The sequence below is a fragment of the Halichoerus grypus genome, chromosome 12 (assembly GCF_964656455.1).
Source record: "Halichoerus grypus chromosome 12, mHalGry1.hap1.1, whole genome shotgun sequence".
Taxonomy (NCBI): Eukaryota; Metazoa; Chordata; class Mammalia; order Carnivora; family Phocidae; genus Halichoerus; species Halichoerus grypus.
The window spans coordinates 4642141-4655027 of NC_135723.1; the positions used below are offsets into that span (position 1 = coordinate 4642141).

The following is a 12887-nucleotide window of genomic DNA, read 5'->3' on the forward strand; positions in this document are numbered from 1 at the left end:
CGAGCCTGGGATCGAGACCTGAGCTGAGATCAAGAGTCGGACGCTTTACCGACTGAGCCACCCAGGCGCCCCGACCCCTAAATTTTTTAATGGCTATTCGGGTCATCCTATGGGATGTCCCTAACTCTAGAGAACGGTCAAGATGCGGAAGCCAAAGGCCACTGCAGGTTTCCCCAGGCTTTCTGGGATGGGAGCCCCCGGGGCAGGGGTCGCTGGTTCTCACCCACACACACCGTCAGCCCAGGTGGGGGAGTCAGGGCGCCAGCCATCCCCCACCCCTCCTGGGGGGAACCAATGACTCAATGTCGATGAGACTGGGTCACTCAGCACTGCACAACCACCCCCACGATACCTAACACAGAAGAGCAGGTGCAGGTCTGGACGGGAGTACGGAGGGCCCCCCATGTATGAAAGCACGTCTGCACCAGGCCCACGACATGCCCTTCTGTCTTCCTCCAACCACCACCTCCCGGAAGGAGCCAGGACCCCTGTGGCTCGTTTACACGGTGACTAAGGGAGGCCCAGCAGCTGGGCCAGGGTCCAGGCAGCAGAAACAGCACAGTGAGGACATGTGATTGCTGGGCGCCCACTCCCATTTTCCACTGCCCACTGGCTTTGTTCTCTGGGACCCCCGCCCTCGTGGAAAGGAGAACGAACGGAGACCAAAACATGCGCACATACGCATCTGACGTGAATTTGTTAGAACGGTCAGTGAGCAGCACCTGCGGCAACATTAACGTCTACCCTGGCTCAGCAGCCCGGGAAACGAGACAGTACGGAAATCTCTACGCTGCTAATTAATTAATAAGGCCGACAATCAGAGTCCTCAACGTACTTCCCGAGGATCAGTCAAAATGCAACACGGGCAATGAGCACAATCTGACAAAGAAACCACGAACTTCCAAATGGAATAAAATGTGTTCTGACCCCACCCTGGCGACCTCTGGCCAACCATGACCCCAAGCTCTGGAAGACGGGCCTGGTGCCCGGTGCTCCCCCTGCTGCCCCCGGCCCATCCCTGTCACAGATGACTGCGTGTACCGAGCTTCCCGGAGGCTCAAGGGACCAGGCCAGAGGGCCACCCACGAGCTGAGCCCCTCCCGGAGGCAAAAGGAATCGAGTCCCCTGGGCCACACACAGACCCAAACAAAAAGGACAAAGCAGAGGGTGTTAACAAAACGCCAGCACAGCTTGGACGCTGGGGCCATTGGGTTCAAAGTCCCAGTGACGATCCCTCAGCATCTCAGCGCTTGAGCTCCCTCGTCTGAAATGTGGGTCACAATCCTGAGGCCTCCCCAGTGGGGCGCGCAAAGCCTCTGCAGACACATGAACCCGAGTTCGTTGGCTCGAAGCTTCCAGCTTTGTCTTGGCAACACCACCCCGTGCCACATCCACACTCACACCCGGGCAGGAAAGCATGTGGCGCGCGGTCGTCGGGATGCACCGAGACGGGACTATGTTCTGGACAGAGCTCCCGCAGCCCCCCCAGCACATGGCACACCCCCACCACGTGCCCCTGGTTAGCGGAACGACGAGAGGCTGCTCTTCCGTGAACTTTTTCAAAACTACATTTCAAAATCTGGGAAGGGCTCTCATTGGTCCTGGCTGACCAGGAAAAAGCCCCAGGGTTTACGATGATGTAATCCTTGATGGTGGCTCTTCCTCATTTCTCCGTCTCTCTGGCGAGCGGAGGCCAGAAGGCCAGGGGTGAGCGGCAGCCCCGGGCCAGGAATCTGGAGGCAGAATGAAGAAGCTGGGTCTGGCCCAGAGCTCCAGCCCGAGCCCCTCCTGCACCCCACCCGGGTTCCCACACCACACCTGAACCAGGTACAATGGTCTTCTGAGGGTGGGTGGGACAGCAGGGAGGGGTAGGAAGAAGCTTCTAGAAGCACGCTGAAGGTCATGGCTGTCAAGTCAGGGTGACGCTCACTGGAGGGGTATCTTCCACGGAGCTTTGTGCAAAGCAAGTAGCTAAGACCAAGCAAAGGAGGAGCACAGACCCCAGGGCACAATGAACTGGGTTCTCTGGCCCTGGAGCTGCCGGTGCCGGGCAAACAAGACTCGGGTCAGCCCCTCCCCGTGGCAGGAGGACCGCTGGGTCCCAACCCCCGCTTGGGTCACCAGAAGCAGATCATCACACCCTTCATGAATGAAAATCCTTTCTGTGGCATGAGCCAAATGTTTATAAATCACCACTGTGATGAACTCCGTGATTCGAAGCAAATAAACTCCCTCTACGTGCCTTTTTCCTCCTCTATAAAGGGAGTTCTCGGGGCGCCTGGGTGGCTCAGTTGTTAAGCGTCTGCCTTCGGCTCAGGTCATGATCTCAGGGTCCTGGGATCAAGTCCCGCATCGGGCTCCCTGCTCGGCAGGAAGCCTGCTTCTCCCCTCCTGCTCCCCCCGCTTGTGTTCCCTCTCTCGCCATCTCTCTCTCTGTCGAATAAATTTTAAAAATCTTTTAAAAAGTAAAATTAAATAAAGGGAGGTCTCTGGGCTACACGGTCTCTGTATTTCTTTTCGGCTCCAAGGCTGCTTCTAGATACTACATGAAACGATCTGAGCCTGATCTAGTCCTAGGACCATGGCTACAACAGCATGGGGGACCTCTGTGCTGCCCACCCAGACGGAATATCAAGGACTGAACAGACCCTCTCTCCTTAAATAAGTAAAACACTGAAATGGCTTTGTGCACTGGGCAGCAGGGAGCACAGGACTGTTATCTCTGAGAAAGACAAACTCGCCGCCCGGGGCGCCCACAATCTGCAACACAAGGCAGGAGGACCTTTCGGGGAGACCTGTCTGGGGCGTTGGGCAAGCCGTCAGCCGAGTACTGGCTCGTGCACACAGCACGTCTGGAAACTCTGGAGCCCAGGGCAAGAGCCACCGGAAAGAAGCAGGCAGAAGGACTGAAGGACTCCTGGAGCTCACGCAGGTCGGAGCAAAGGTTGTGTCCCCCTGCAGCCACAGTGGAAAAGCTCATACACGTGGGACACGGGACGGAGCTCCCGAAAAGTCTTGCCTCCGTGGTGAGGGCAGGCGCGGCCCAGCACGCCGGGTAAAAAAAAAAAGAAGCAAGTTTCAGAAGGACCAACAGCCTCGAAGAAGCCTAACTGTTCACATTAGAAATCCCCCCATATTCAAAGCAACACAAAAACAGGAGAAACAAAAAACCGCAGTGCTCAGCCGCCTGACACCCAATCCCAAACCAGCAGGCGTGAAGAGAAAGCAGGGTCCCTCAGGAGAGGCGACGTCCGCCGAGAGAAAGAGCCCCGCAAACGTCGGAGATGACCCTGGAAGGCAGGAACGCTCGAGAAGCCTGGAGAGCAAGGCCGCACGTGTTCAGGAGGGTGCAAGCAAGCACGATCCTGAGGGGCACCAAACCCAACCCCAGGATGGGCCTGGCCGCAGGTGAGACGCACACCCCCTCTCTGCTCTCCCCTCAGCCCAGCCGCTCCCCTGCGGTCTGGGAGGCTGGGGGTAGCAGAACCCGCACGAAGACACAGAAACTCTCCAAAATGAAGCACCCAGAGGAAAGCAAGGGGGGATCTCCCCTAAATCATGCCCCATGTGGGCAGAGGGGAGGGGACTCAGGTTTGGGACCAGGCAGAGCAGAGCTGAACCCGGCTCCGCTCCCCAGGTGTCTAGCCTGAGCATGGTAAGGCAACAGAAGTCTGGGCCTCCGTCCTCACGGGAAAACTGGGCGACAGCACCCACCTCCAAGGGTTTGCTGCGGAGACAGCATGAGGTGTTCAAACTCCGGCCGCAGACCCCAGTTCCCTCCCATCCCCGAGACAGCCACCCCCCTGTACGGGGGAGCAAGGAGGGTCTCCAGGCCTCCTTCAGAGGTGCACCCAGCCCCGCACACCTGGAAAGCAGCTACAAGGGACAGGCCACTCCAGCGTCACCCGCCAGCAGGGACGCGGGCCCAGCCTCCGGCACAGAAGGTCCGGCTGCAGACTTGTGCTCCCGGCCCCGTGACCCAGGGCGTCGTGCTCAGGAGAAGCCGGGAGCGTGTGTGTACGTGTGCGCGTGCGCGTGGAAAACACAAGCGCCACAAATTTAAACCGCACTCGGGCACAGATAATCTCCAGATACTGTGACAGCCCCGCCTTCTCCACAAAACATTTCTTTACCCGAGAACTCCCTGCTAGATCATGATCCTTGCTCCTTATCAACAGATCAGAGAGAGACTTCCTTCCTGGGCCAGCAAACACGCAACAGGTTTGACAACGCTGCTATTCAGCACCTGTTCCCGGCCTAACAGGATCCCTGGATCCGTTGAAAATCCTGATCCATAAACTCACTAACCCCAACCCTGCCAACCCGTCCTGGGGGGAGCTGTGAGGGGGAATAATAAGGTCCCAACAGAGCCATCACGTGACCCTGTTCCAACGAGGCCCAGAAGGGAGCTGCTGGGAACAAAGCAGGTCCCTCCCACTCCAGGGAAGGCCCAGACCCTAGGGAGCCCAGTGAGACAGGGACGGACGCTCAGGGTGCAGACTGCACAAATGTCACAGACCAGCAGACCAAGTGCCAGGCTAGCAGACGGGACAGGCTCGTGCGATGGTGTTCACCAGGTGACTGAAGCGTCCGGGAAAAGGACATTCCATGCCTACTCAAAGGCTGGACACGTGGCTGACCAGGAGGGTGGTGAATGGACAGAGAGGCTACTTTTAGGTGATGAGAAGACAGGTTAATTGCATCTGAAACTTCTGTGTTTTGAAATGCTGGCATTACACTGGTCCCCAGAAATACTTCAGTGACGGCCAGCCAGCCAGCCAGCCAGCCAGACGCCCCTCAGGCAGGTGCTCAAGCCAGACAGAAGAGTCAGCCTCAAACTCTTCCTGCTCCACATTCCATTCCACCCTGCTACCACATCCTGATGACTCGGCCTTCTAAATATACTTGGACACACATTTCTCTTATGGCCACTGCAGTGTCCTAGGCTCAGGCGGCCCCATCTCGCCCTGAAGCCCTGACTCAGAGTAGCTCAGAGGGGACTGTGGTGTCCCCACCACACAGCAAGCAGGGCAGGCAGAGGATGGAGTGCAGTCCCGCGCCACGCACAGGATACAGGGTCAAGCCCGGGGACTCACGAGTCTGCACCCTCAACCCGCACTCCACCCCTGATCTTCTGTCCTAGAAGACCACAGACCGAAATGGACTCCAAACGCATTTGCTCAGTAAGAAGCAGGTTTCATATGCACGTGGGAGCCTAAGATACACGCCCCCCCCCACCCCCCCACCCCCGCTGGAAATCAGCCGGGGAAGGTGGGAAAGCACAGGCTGCTTTTCACTGCTCTCGGGTCCGAGAAAGCTTCTCGAACCAATGAAAAGATGTCTGTGATCACGGATCAACGTCCTCAAGCTCATCGAGGACTGACATCTTTACCAGCATGGCATAGTCCCGGGGCACCTGATCAGCTTCAGAGACTCTGGAATCTGACCACTCGGTTGCCTAAGAACAGAGAAATACAGCCAATCTTCAAAGAGACTCACCTGCTCAGCAACTGTCTACCTACTCAGTGGCCAGTGCGTTAGCCCTTAAAGCACAGGTCCTGCCCTCTTGGCTTTATGTGTTATCTGGACAAAACAGAGAATAAACCATAATCACACCATGCAATTTACTCATTTATAATGGAAGTGGGTGATGCCGTGGAATAATCAAAGGAAAGCACAGAGCAGGTAAGTGGGGGAGGAAGCTGCAATTTAAAGAAAAGAGGAGGGAAGGGCTCCCTGAAAAGGAAGGGTAAGGACCACCCGCACAAGGCAATTTCAGTGTCTTCATCTTTTTTTTTTTAAGTTAATTTTTTTAGAGAGAGAGAGAGTGTGTGTGTGTGAGTGGGGTGCGGAGAGGGGCAGAGGAGCAGAATTGTAAGCCCTGCATGGAGCCCGACCCCGCAGCTCGATCTCACCATCCCCAGATCATGACCTGAGCCGAAATCAAGAGTCAGAGGCTTAACAGACTGAGCCACCCAGGCGCCCCTCAGCATCTTCATCTTAATCATGACGAATCTGGACAGTGAGACCAGAGGCCAGCCCGTTCCTTGGGAAATAAACATCCGACCTAGCTTCTTGCACTTTTATCCCACTCTGGAATGTTCCACCAATGACGAAAGGTCTTGTTTTTCCTATGAGTTTATGCTCCTTTTGATGGTTTCTTTTTTTTTTTCTTTTTTAAGCCCTACTACCAAGCGATTCAGTTCTAGTCCCTCTGTCGACAGCAAGCTCCCAGGCATGCAGAAACAGATGGTGGAGACCCCGCCACCCCCCAGCCCGTCCCCCCGCTGCTCGAACCCCTCAGAGAGCTACCGGCAGAGGCGGGGAATCCACCTGCGGAAAACGAAAGGCCAGGTTTCCCATCACTCTCCCGGAAAAACTCACCAACCGTGCACAGAGAGTGACAGAAAGTCCAGTAAGAGGAAACGGCTAAAAATCTGCTACGTGTTTATTCTTTAAAGGTCATTTACAGGAAAGGTTCGCAGAGGCTGAGAATATGCTCATCTTCAATTAATAGCTACTTCATACACCCCCTTTTGTTTTTGGTGTTTTTTCTTTTTTTTTTTTGGTGTCCTCCTAGTTAATAAAAATACAGTAATAATCTTTAAAAGGTACCAGTAGCCACGTTCTCAGGGTCTCCCTCAGACATGCAGGAATATTTAGTAACCGAGCTGAGGATGACGAAGACACAGCTGTGAAGAGTCAGGGACCCCTCTGTGCTGGGGTAGTAACTGGGCACCAAGAGCAGGTGAGCGGCCCCATCCACCGCCACCCGCCGAATGAGGCGCAGGGAACAGAGGGAGGGAAACGTAACCAGCAACAAAAAAGGGATCCATGCATGCTGCTAGGAAATTCGGTAGGAACGAAGCATCATACGGGAATAGCAAAACAGAATTTAAACCTACCCTACTCGCAAAACCAAACACTTAAATCGGAAAGTAAACAGAGCTGAAAAGCTCCCATTTCCACTACCCCACATGCTGTATTAAAAGGGATCATTTTAAGGTTCCTCTCTCCCCCAAAATGCATCACTAAAAAAAAAAAAAAAAAAAAAAAAACAAAAGAACAAAAAACCAGTTGCTACCGCCTGATTCCTGTCAACCCACTTACTGCTCGTTTAGGACACGGCAGCACTTGCTGGCAGGCGGGCGGGCGGGCGGGCTGGCCCGTGCGCTTGGCACTTGGGTCTTCGCTGCTGAACGAACACACAAGTTCCCCAGCGCCCCAATCCACCGGCGAGCTGCCCCAACAGACGCCCTCTTCCCCTCCGTCTCAGTGACAGGAAGGAAGGAGATGCCCCGCCTCACCGCCAAGTTTCACAAACCGTGACCCCCGAATATCTCACGGCCTGTCTGCAGTCTTCAAATATTATCACGAGTAACAGGTGTCCGCCCGCCCCGCACTGTGACGCGCTCTTGGACTCCGCCAGAGAACGCAGCAGCCGCGGCCCCTGGACGGAGCCGCCGTCCACCGAACAGGCCACGGGGGCAGGAGACACGCCGGCCCCCCTGTGCTCCAGCCTGAGCACATCCCGCAGACACAGGACAGAGTTCCCGACATTGCAGCCAGAGCCTGCTTTCCAGACCCCAATCGGATCTTGTCGGCAAGCCCCTCCACCCCCAGCTCCCGACACTGCAAGGGGCGCTCCGCTTGGGCGCAGGAGCACGGTGACCCCTAACCTGTGGCTGGAGCTCGGCGTGCGTGCATGCCACATAGAACAGCAGGTGGAACCTGGGTCTGCGACGGGCAAACCAGGACTCCCGTCGACCCCGCTTGGGAGGCCCGGCTACCTTCCCCGCAGAGAGGGAGTGTTCACGTGAGATCTGGAGAAACCTCTCATGGAAGACGCAACCTGGGGGGCCAGGTGCAGGGGCAAGGTGACAGACGACCCCACAGCCACAGTGGGGCGGGGTGAGAGGGGCCGAGGTGGGCAGGAGGGGTAGGCTGCGGCCAGACCGGGCAGAGCCTCCCAGGCCAAAGGGCTAACATGCGCACAGCACTCGGCGGGCCCCAGAAACACGCACCCAGGACGTGCAAGCGCAGGAAAGGGAACCCTCCCCGCCTTCACGAGGCAGGCCCAGCAACCACGTGTACTGGGTGAGCAGGTTGACGATGAGTGGCTGGCTGGCATCCAGAGCCAGGCTGCCCCACACGGACCAGCCCCCAAGGAACCCCGATTCGCAGTGTCACCATCACATCCTACCCCCACCCTGCCACCTTCTTGCTCTGCTGCCCCCTCCCCACACCGGGTGGCTAGGGTGCCCCCAGACATGGGCAGGGCGAGGCCACAGGGTTCTGACCCCTGAGCAGGCAGGCCGCGTCCCACCTCGCAGGTGCTGGGCCAACCATGGAGGGTCCAGCAGAGAGCGAACACGACTCCCGTGTCCTCAAGGAGCCACACGTCGGGTGGCGGGGAGGACAGGGACAGACAGTGGTGGGAGCTCTGAAGTGAGAGTGAAAACGGGGATGCACACGGCTCCAGGGGGAGGAGGGGGCGTCAGGGCCAAAGCCAGAGGAACCACTTTGAGCAAAGGCGCGGAGGTAGGGATGGCAAGATGGAGAGAGAAGGGGCCGGCGGAGGCCAAGGGCACCGGCCTCTGCTGCTTCTGGTGGCAGATGTCCAGAGATTCGAGGCAAAGGAGGGCCCAGCCGGGTGGACAGCGGTCCCACAACGGGCAACCGTCAGGAAAACGCTGAGCCCTTTCTCGCTGCCCAAAGAGTAACATAAAATGTCAAGGAGTCTGCTTGCATCTTAGCAGCCGGGTTTCAGGGGGTGGTCTGCAAGCATACAACCAACTCCTTGGCTAGCCTGGCCCGTCTCCTCCAAAGTTCTGGGCTTCAGGGACCAAGCAGGTCACAGCGCTCAGCACTCCTGGGCAACTCCGGGGGATTCCTCCGGTCCCATCAAATGGGCCCCGTGGCTCCCATTTCGCAAAAGTCAAGTGCGACCATCAGACGAGAGCGCGGGTCTGCCCGGCTTCCAGACGGGCTCATTGTCCCCTCGCCTCACGGCCCCCATGACAGACGCAGGACAAACTGCTGCTCAAGGTAAAGCCCCAGGAGGCGGGAGGTGGGTCCCGCTGGAAAGCCCAGAGAAAATCCCCTAACGTGAACCCCCGAGCCCAGACCCCAGGAGCTTCGAGGAGCCCGCCACGGGCAGTTCGCAGGAGGGCAGGAGGACTCGGGTCGGGCACAGCATGTGGGGACGGCGGCGTCCTCCCTCGGCCCCCCCACTGACCAGAATGAAGTCTAGTGAATTCGGGAAGCCTACCGTGCCTCACGAAACGTCACCGTACAAATCTCACGCATCCGAGGCCAGACTGGGCAAGTGCAAACCAGAACCACCACAAACGTGACCTTGACCCCCTGAGGTCCCTAAGCCAGCACTTCCCAACCCACCTGTGGGGGAGGGCAGTGTTCGCTGACGCTATCGATACCAGTCTGTCCAGCATGGCGATTTTATATAAAACACGATAAAAATGAAGTACTGAAACATGGGACAATACACGCCCACATTTTTATCACTATATTCAACACTCAAATTGCTATAAAATTTCTAAACGTGTTCTCTCAATTTCTCTACTGCTCATGGGCTGGTCAGGACCAGGGCCCCCTGGGGTCGCCCAGAACACAGAGAGGCCTGCCCGGAGAGACCCTCTCCCCACAAGAAAGCCCATCTTGGCCTCCAGTGACTGATGAGACTCTCATGCCCTGAGAGAGTGGGGCAGTCCCCCTCCAGCCCCCCGCTCTGACCTGGCCAGACCCACCTGGAGTGCTGATGACTTTGTTTAAGAGGGAAAGACAAACCAGGAGGATGGAAACAAGAAAACGTGCCAGAAACCGGGACAACGGAAGGGCCCTCAAGAGCCGAGGGGCGTGTGGGCCACGGCAGGTGGGCAGGATGGGACGCACGGGCTCTGTTACCAAAGGGGCCTTAGGAGGGAAACACGAGGGACTCGAGGACTTGCGTGTCACCCCGGCACACACCAGAGCATCCTCCTGGCTCTGAGCACCCGTGACACCGCGCAGGAAGTCCTGCCTGCCGCCTCCCCGCCCGCCGGCCTCCGGCTCACACCGCCATCCCGATGCCAGCACACCAACGGGGTACACTGTGGTCCTCACAGGGACGTGATGACCTCCGAGACTTCACAACACATAGGAAGCCCTCAACAAATACAGCTCTTTTTTTAGAATGATTTTAGAATTGTTATTTCCTTGGAACCATCAGAAGAAATCGAAGAAGTGAAGCCCGTGCCTGAGGGGGGGGACATTATCTGAGAAGAGGCGATGAAAAGAACATTTAGACCAGAACAAGCCTGTCTCTCTCCAATCAAAAACTGAATATAGGGGCGCCTGGGTGGCTCAGTCGTTAAGCGTCTCCCTTCGGCTCAGGTCATGATCCCGGAGTCCTGGGATCGAGCCCCGCATCGGGCTCCCTGCTCGGCGGGAAGCCTGCTTCTCCCTCTCCCACTCCCCCTGCTTGTGTTCCCTCTCTCGCTGTGTCTCTCTCTGTCAAATAAATAAATAAAATCTTAAAAAAAAAAAAAAAAAACTGAATATATACTAGAACATTTTTAATTTGTATTTATTTACTTATACTATTTCATTGGTTTTCAGAGACTGCCTACTTTTGGACATTTTGGGTTTTTTTTTTTTGAAGATTTTATTTATTTGATAGAGAGAGACACAGTGAGAGAGGGAACACAAGCAGGGGGAGTGGGAGAGGGAGAAGCAGGCTTCCCGCCGAGCAGGGAGCCCGATGCGGGGCTCGATCCCAGGACTCCAGGATCATGACCTGAGCTGAAGGCAGATGCCCAACGACTGAGCCACCCAGGCGCCCCACTTTTGGACATTTTGAAATACAAACATCCTCTGACCCACACTTAAGGACGAGGGCTGGGGGATTTCTCTTTAACTGCAAAGTTGTCATTGAAGTGACCCTTATCTCATGGTGTTTTAGGATGAGAGAAATAAACGCAGGATCAGAGGATACCAACGAAATGGTGCATCACAGGAGCGCTGAGGAGAACTGAACCCAGGTCTCCCTGACAATACCCTTCCGCCTCGGCCTCAGGGACATGACCACGCCGCCCAGGGCCACAAACGTTAGGAAAAACAGGGCTGTTACTCAGTAGGGGGCAACGGCCTCTCTGCCCTGACATTAGTGTCATCTGGAAAGGGGACAGCATGGGGGTCCCAACTCCCAGGGCTGGCGGGAGGTTAAATGGGAGGATCCAAGACGGGAGCACAGAGTGCTCAGTGTTCTCCCCATAACCCGCACACACCGCTGTCCACGGAGCCGTGAGCTCCGGGCTGAAAACCCACATGACATGTCAAGGGATGACACAGGGTCCCCACTGGTCCCCACAAGGCACACCGCTGACATGGACCCACCCAGGGTTGGCATCTGTGTCCCGACATCCAGCCGCGGTCTGCCTGTCATTCCTAACACGGTAAGTACATGAGTGAAGGAGCCACGCTACTCCCAACCGTTAAAAAAAAGAAGAGTTTTCAGTGGCTTCCATAGTTACAGAAAGTATAAACACACACGCTGCTTACTAACAGGTCATTCACTACATCGGGTTCCAGTAAATGGAACCAGATCACCGAGAAAATGGTCTTCCAAACCAAATGCCGTCTATTTTTATGTGACGATCCTGCAGTGATTTCAAAGACTTGGGAAGACTGCAGTCTCAAATTTACCTAGGTATCCCAAAACCACCTAATAATTCGACTTCTGGAGATGAGATCCACACTCTTTAAGAAATCAGACAGCAGCTCACTTCGTCACATCAAAGCGATGGCTCATTTCCTGCGGGCCTTCGATGCGCCGAGCACGGTGCCGAGGACTCTAAGTTACGTCTAATTCTCACAGTGATGTTGTAAAGAGAAGAAGTGGACACGGAATTTATTTAGCGTATGGTACATTACACATGTACAAATTCCCTCCTCTACTTCACAAAACACCTCTGTAAAAGAGCGGTTGTTATGAAATTCAGAACTGAAACTTGAAATGATTTGCAAAACCACTGCTAGGGAGACTTCCTATCAGCTGGGACGCTCTCATGAAATAAATACAAGGGATGGGACAAATGATCTCTGCATCCTTGCATCCTTCCAGCTCGACTGTGAGAGCCATGAGGAGCCGAAGTCACCAGCCACAAATTTCTAGAAGAAAATGGAGTCCGATACAAACGTCCTTTTGCCAAGATACGGACGCATAAGAATAAAAATGAAGAAGCTACAGGATCCCTGTCTGGCTGAAAAGATAAAGATGGGCTTTGGGAACGGAATTCATTTCTGGGGACCGATCCCAAGTCAAGACAACAGGAATGATGTCATCCCCCAGGTGCTCCAGACACTGCCAGAAGATGCAGGACAGACGCCCACAGACCCTGCAGAACATCCCCAGCCGTATGTGCTTGGCAGGCGAGGTCCCATGCTCGGGCTCTGATCTTGTCGCCGTGGCCCCGAGCATGAGAAGACGAGCCAGCAGACACGAGGAGGCCCACAGCATTCACTGGAGAAGTCAGCGTCCTAAAACAGCAGTTGACAAACTTCTTCTGCAAAGGGCCAGACGCCACTCCACTCGGCTGCTGAGCCCAAAATCAGCCACTGCGGAGATGTCAACAAATGAGCATGGCCCTGCTCCCGTAAACCTTCATTTAGAAAAGCAGGCAGGGGGCTGGACGGGCCCACGGCTGTCGCCTGCCAGGGCCTGAGCTCTGCCCAAAGGCTCCGGCTCCGGGACTGAAATGGAGCCAAAGGAGCAACACGCAGCAACGGGGGCCTGGGACAGACCGTAGGAATTTGCTCTACAGACGGACGGTGGCAGGTAAGGGGAAGCGAGCAGGAGGCTGCTCCAACCTCCACCTAAGCACGGGGGT

General features: G+C 55.9%; 1 protein-coding gene and 1 long non-coding RNA gene across 10 annotated transcripts in view; one reads left to right on the forward strand and one right to left on the reverse strand.

The window, feature by feature from the left end:
• Positions 1 to 12887, reverse strand: part of GRB10 (growth factor receptor bound protein 10) — a 175086-nt gene that overhangs the window by 101304 nt on the left and 60895 nt on the right. The window contains exon 1 of one of the 9 annotated variants that reach the window (XM_078059935.1): positions 5500 to 5519. The exons of the other annotated variants lie outside the window; for them this stretch is intronic. The gene's annotated coding sequence lies outside the window, so the exon portion shown is untranslated. Of the gene's footprint in view, positions 1 to 5499; positions 5520 to 12887 lie in introns of those variants that run through there. 9 annotated transcript variants of the gene reach the window in all.
• On the forward strand, positions 1661 to 6610 carry LOC118542611 (uncharacterized). The gene is made up of 2 exons (XR_004920681.2): positions 1661 to 1827; positions 6183 to 6610. It is a non-coding gene; the product is annotated as an uncharacterized LOC118542611 (long non-coding RNA).